General features: G+C 37.0%; 1 pseudogene; it reads left to right on the top strand.

Annotated features, from left to right (window-relative positions):
* The first annotated feature begins 240 nt into the window (after positions 1–240).
* LOC116556100 lies at positions 241–1545 on the top strand (annotated as a pseudogene).
* Positions 1546–6648: the final 5103 nt, after the last annotated feature.

Genomic DNA, 6648 nt, shown 5'->3' with positions numbered 1-6648 from the left:
GGCAGCATGTGTAGCATTTAAACTCAGATGCTTGCAGTTGTAAAGTTTATTCTACACCTTCTCTTCTGTATCAATTCTAGTGTTGTCTCTTCATTTTACTTATGAGGAAACAGATGAAAAATAGATTAATAACTTACCCAAATGTCACTCATTAACTAGTGACAGAACTGAACTACTCCTATTTAGAAGTTCTTTACTCCACATAGTTTCTATCAGCTTGCAGTAGGTTCTAGGAAGATCATTTTTGCAGGAAAATCCCAACTCAGTGTGGCCATTCTTTAATATTCCAGGACAAATTCAACATGAAGATGAAGAATCACACTCCAGTAACTGAGCTCCTCCTGAGGAATCCCTCACACAAAGGGGCTGGCAAATGTGCTTTTTGTCTTATTTCTGGCCCTCTACCTCTTCACCTTGCTGGGGAACCCACTCATTCTTCTGGCTGTCCTCACTTCCTCCAGCCTTCACACTCCCATGTATTTCTTCCTAGGAAACCTGTCTGTGTTTGACATATTTTTCCTTTCAGCGAGTTCCCCCAAAATGATGCTCTACCTAATGGGGCAAAGCTGCACCATCTCTTACCAGGGTTGTGCCTCCCAGCTCTTCTTTCATCGTTTCCCAGGCTGCAGTGATTGTTTCCTGTACTCTGTGATGGCCTATGACCACTTTGCGGCCATCTGGCACCCTTTGTGATACACAGTCATCATGAACCACAGGGTGTGTGCCCTCATGATGCCAGGCACCTGGATGGGGAGCTGTCTGAATGCATCTGTCCTCACACTCCTCATCTTTAAGTTACACTTCTGTGGCCCCTATGAAGTGGACAGTGTTTTCTGTGATGTTCCGGTGCTGCTGGCCTGTGCAGACACTTCTCTAGCACAGACGGTGAGTTTCATCAAGGTAGGTGTTGCTGCACTCATGTGTTTTCTTCTTATTCTCATCTCTTATACTCTCATTGTCATCCCTATATTGAAAATCAGTTCCTCAGAAGGCAGGCACAGAGCGTTCTCAACCTGCAGTGCCCATCGGACGTCCATCCTGCTCTTCTATGGATCAATAATCCTCATTTATCTCCAACGTGCCTCCAGCCTTGGTTGGACTCTGTGGTTCAGGTGTTTAATATTGTTACCCCTTCCCTGAATCCTTTGATATATACTTTGAGAAACAAAGATGTAAAGCTGACACTGAGAAAGGTGCTCATTCAAGGAGTACATAATTGTGGAGGGTAAGCTTTATATCATGGTCTGTCTTTACCGCTTTGTCTTGAATTTATTTGGGGCCAATTAGCGTCTATATTTTGTATGATTGTTAAGTACCAGGCACTATTTACAAATACTGATACATGTAATGATTTTAATAATCATATTGAAGTAGATTATATTATTATCCCAATTTACTGAGGAAAGAAATAAGGTACTGAGAGGCTGAGATCTTTTTACTGTGTCATGGAGTTAGAAACTTGCTGGGTGAAAATGTGAAGCAAAGGCTCTTAACCTTGTGCTAATGCTGCCTCTGTAGTGTCTAAATAACAACATAAATCCTTCTCTTAGGAACTTCTTTTCAGTTTACATAGAATATTCTTCAATTTGCCAACAAATCTGTAGTTTATTAAATTTACTCCATTGGTTTCTGTAACTTTTTCAAGTCTATATTGTGATGGATGACAAATGTCTGAGTCTGATATCAGGAAATTCTCTGGCTGGGCATGGTGGCTCACATCCATCATCCCAGCACTTTAGGAGGCTGAGGTGGGCAGGTCACTTGAGCTCAGGAGTTAGAGACCAGCCTGATCAACATGGTGTAATGTTGACCAGGCAGGTCTCTAACTATTAATACAAAATAATACAACACAAAACTCTACTAATACAAAATTAGCCAGGCATGATAGTGGCCACCTGTAGTCTCAGCTACTCAGGAGGCTGAGGCAGGAGAATCGCCTGAACCTGGGAGGCAGAGGTTGCAGTGAGCCAAGATCACATCACTGCACTCCAGCCTGGGTGAAGGAACAAGAGACACTGTCAAAAAAGAAAAAAAAAAAAAAAGGAAGAAAAGGAATTCTCTTTAGAAGCCAGTTAGCACCCATATATCCACCAAGATGTATTAGAGGATTACAGATTTGCTTTCGTTCAGTCAGGGATTGAAGTTGAATTCCAGAATTTATGGACCTTCAAAAATAATAGTCATTGTTTTCTTGTGTAAATAGCTTCAAAAAAACACTAGGACACTGCAAAAAAAGTAAAATAAGTAGAAATTACTCACTGATCCTAACACCAAAAGATAACCGCTTTTAACATTTTGTCATTTTTCCTATTTGCTCTTTTTAGGAATCAACAAACTATTTTCCCCAGAAGCTGCACTATTTTATATTCTAGCAAGGTAGAAGTGTTCCATTTTTATTACATCCTGGCCAACAATTTTTAAAAATTTTATGTAGCCATTCTAGCGGCTATAATATAGTATGTCATTGTGGTTTTGATCTGAATTTTCCCGATGATGAATGAAATTGAGCATCGTTTCACTTGTTTGTTGGCCATTTGTATGTCCTTGTCAGAAAATAAAATATCTATTCAAGTTATTTGTCAATTTTCTGATTGGCTTGTTTGCCTTTGTGTTGTTGAATTGTAATAATTCTTTATATATTCTTAGATGTCAGACTCTTATCAAATATATAATTTGCAAATCTCTTCTCTCATGCTGTGACTGGTCTTTTTACATTTTTGATAGTACCCTTTATGCATAAAAGCTTTCAGTTTCGGTGATGTCCAGTTTTTCTATGTTTTCTTTTGTTATTAGTGCTTTTAGTGTCATGTCTAAGAAATAATTGCCAAATCTAAGGTCATGATACCATGTTTTCTTTTAAGAGTTTTATAGTTTAGTTCTTACATTTAGGTTTATGATTCATTTTGAGTTAGTTTTTATAAATGGTGTGAGTTAAGGGTTCCAATTCATTCTCTTGCCAGTGAATATCTAGTTGTACCAGGAACATTTGCTGAAAGACTATTCTTTCCCATTGAACGGTCTCATCTCCATTGTTGAAAATCAGTTTACCATAGATACGTGGTTTGATTTTGTTCTACAGTCTTAGTTCTTTTCCATTAATATATATGTTTAATATGCCAGTGTCACAGTCTTGATTACCATGATTTTTAGTTAGTTTTAAAATTGGAAAGTGTAATTACTCCTACTTTCTACTTTTTTCTACTTCTGTTTTGATGAGTTTTGCAATTCCATATGAACTTCAGATTCAGCTTATCAACTACAAAAGAGACAGCAGGGTTCTAATAGGGATTGCATTTAACCTGTAGATTATTTGGGGAGAATTGTTATTTCAACAATATTTAGTCTTCTAAATAGTTTTTAGGGTGTGAGTACTTTACTTCCTTTTTAAATGTATTCCTAGGTATTTATTCCTTTGGGGCTACTATAAATGGAATTGTGTTCTTAATTTCCTTTTAAGATTTTTAATAGCCCATATATAGAAATTCAATCAATTGATTTTTGTATATAGACCATGGATCCTGTTTTGCTGAAATCCTTTATTAGTTCTAATTTTTATTTGTGGGTGGATTCCTTAGGATTTTCTGTATGCAGAATTATGTCATCTGCAAATATAGATAATTTTATGTCTTCCGTTTCTTTTCTCTAGGGATATCCTTAGGTTTTTAAATTTTTTTTTCATGAACTTTAATCTTTCAGATTTTATTATTTTCTTTGGGTTGTTCTTGTGATTTCATTTCTAATGAAAATGTCCATTTTATGTACCTCAGTGACTTTCACACTTTAGTTATATTAAATTGCCTTGGGCCTGTGAAGAGTTAGAGAATACAAATTAAAAGTATAGTTTTATCTGTGTCATCCTCCACCGTTTGTCACTCTTCAGCAGTGGTACAGCAAGAATACAAATTAAAAGTTTAGTTTTATCTGTGTCATCCTCCACCGTTTGTCACTCTTCAGCAGTGGTACAGCAAGAATACAAATTAAAAGTATAGTTTTATCTGTGTCATCCTCCACCGTTTGTCACTCTTCAGCAGTGGTACAGCAAGTTTCTTCTTATTTTCTTCCTTTTTTGTAATCATAAGCAAAAACAGTTGCTGAATGTAAAAACATGTAAGTATTCTGAAGCCGATCGTATTCAAAACTTCATAGTATTTATGCATGAAATAGAAAGTTTCTACCTTTCAGAATCACCTGGATCAGATAGTGCAGATATTTTAGCTTCTATTAATTTTAGTACTTCACAGATCATGCTATTTTCTCCTAGTCTTACCAAGACTCCAATGTCACCTGTTTGCATCTGCATAAAGTCTTAATTTTATTTACTTTTACCACCGCTCTTATCCTGGTTAGTCTCAATCATCACCATGAATGCAAGTCCTCCCCTAACTCCTTCCGTATTCTGTACCTTCCATAGTCACATACTGAAACTGCCCTGTGCTGTTTCCACAATTCTCCCAAGCCTTCACGACCCATTTCCCAGCTCTTCCTGTTGTCTTCTGCAAAAACTCTTGGACAAGGGCAATGCTATATGCACAACAAATTATGTTTTATTTTATTTTCCTGGACACAAATAAAGAGAGTATTTTTGACTTTTTAATGGTTTCTTTGGAATCACGCTTCAGGGTTCTGGCCAAAGGGATATAAACTGAAGTGATACAAATCACTCTGGAGGACATCTCACAAAATCAGCCGAGTGACCTTCTTGTCCTCTCTCCCCCTGACATGGGGACTCTGGAAGCCACTGAGGGAGTCTCTCATTCAATCTAAAACTTTTCATTACTGAAAACAAATCTTCCTTGTGTTTATCCTCTGAAGCTTTGGGTTCACTTGTTATTGTGGCACAGTCTATTCTACACCGACTAATATAACTCTCCCTGTATTCCGTTGTAAATAAAGACTCACACAACCCTCTTCTTTAGAAAGTTGCTTATGCTTTCTGTCTTAACTGAAAATAAAGCTTCTTTCTTTCATCAGAATTTGTATTTGTTTCATTTTAAGTTTCTGCATGTAGAAAAAACTAGGTGTGCCATTACATATGGTTGTCAAGTTAATTGTTGATAATGCCTCTAACTTTTTAAATAATCCAGAAATGCAGATGTTTATGTAAAGTTTACCACTTTAAAAATATTGAAATTAACTTAATAAAAAAAGTCAATCTATTTTTCAAAACCCACCCACAGAGGGCCAGGTTTGAGCTTCTTTGATTCATTACTTATAATCTTCAAAACCTTCTCCCCGATGAAGTCCAAGCGGCTCTTATCCTAGTCCCTTTGTCATCTATTCTTATAATCATGCATGAATATTCATTGAAATATTTGGTAGAAAGGGTACATGCTTCCTGCAACCCAAGACTGCTACAACCTCAGGTGAGCTTAAAGTCTTCGGTGATGAGCGTGAATCTCCTGAGCCTCAAAGCCCTCATGCATGTGCTTTACCTTCATTTGATTTCAGGTTCACCACCCAGGACCATCCCTTAGATCCTGCCTTCACCCTTACCTGCCCACTCCTGAAAATTCAAATATGTGTATCTCATTCTGAATATAACATTTACTTCTAAGTCTGTCATATCATTTTCTCACTAGACTTTCTCTTCTACCTTATTAAAATCGCATTCATTTTTTCACTGTTTTCTCCTGGCTTTGCCTTCTTCTCTATTCAGCTTTGAATATGTAACACCCTTGGTTCTACTTTCTATTTATTAAGCATAGGTTTATGAGTGCCTAGTCCCATCCCTTCCATGTCCTCAGCCTTATATTTTTCTAGAGCATGCACCATGCTGGCTAGTCACAAAACTTACTGCAAAGGAAACTCTGACCTAAGACAACATATTCAAAGCCCTCAAAAGACCCGCCTTCTGCCTTTTTATCTGTTCTTGTGCGTGATCACTCCTTTCACACATGGTCAAACTCCAGTCATTTCATAACACTAAAATACTAAGATAACTGTTTTATGATTTGTGTTTCTATATCTTTCCATAAGCATCCTTCACTTCCTCTTCTAGCCTCTCATTAAGAGATAATGTTGGGGCAATCGTATTAGTTTTGGAGATGAGAGTCTGTGGCTGTTCGGACCTCATCACTCTCAGAGCCTCAGTTGTATTATCTATGATAATGCATGGACTTCTTGTTGTTGTAAGAATTAAATGAGATAATTTACACAAAGTGTCTTACTATAAGTTCTATGATAGGATCTCAGAAAAAGACAATTTTGTATCATTCCATTCTTACCAGCATAGTTTAGTTATTCTCTATTCTGGGACAGTCTCTCTAATTCAGCCTAACTGCACTGGTTTCTTCTTGTTTCCTGTTACTGTGTCTAGAACATAATTATTGTTAAGCTTAAAACAGTGATTTGGAGTTTGCTCATGTAACTCTCCCCAGCCGACATTCACGTACACTGTGAGCTCCTGTGGACAGAATCTACATTATTAGCTCTGCATTTCAAGGCATCTAGGTTGCCAAATACATTTTGAAATTAAGTGAAATTCATTGTGTCTGTACATAACCATCCACTTTGGTTTTGTCATTTCATGTTACATCTGTTAGGTTCAATAATCAGTGTCAATATTATACTTAATAGAATGAATTGCTTAGTGAGCAAGTTTATACAACACACACATTCACACAATTCATTCCTTTAACAGACTAAGGT

The sequence above is a fragment of the Sapajus apella genome, unplaced genomic scaffold (genome assembly GCF_009761245.1).
Source record: "Sapajus apella isolate SASKATOON/1434 unplaced genomic scaffold, GSC_monkey_1.0 scaffold16, whole genome shotgun sequence".
NCBI lineage: Eukaryota > Metazoa > Chordata > Mammalia > Primates > Cebidae > Sapajus > Sapajus apella.
This window is presented reverse-complemented; position numbering and strand designations above follow the sequence as displayed.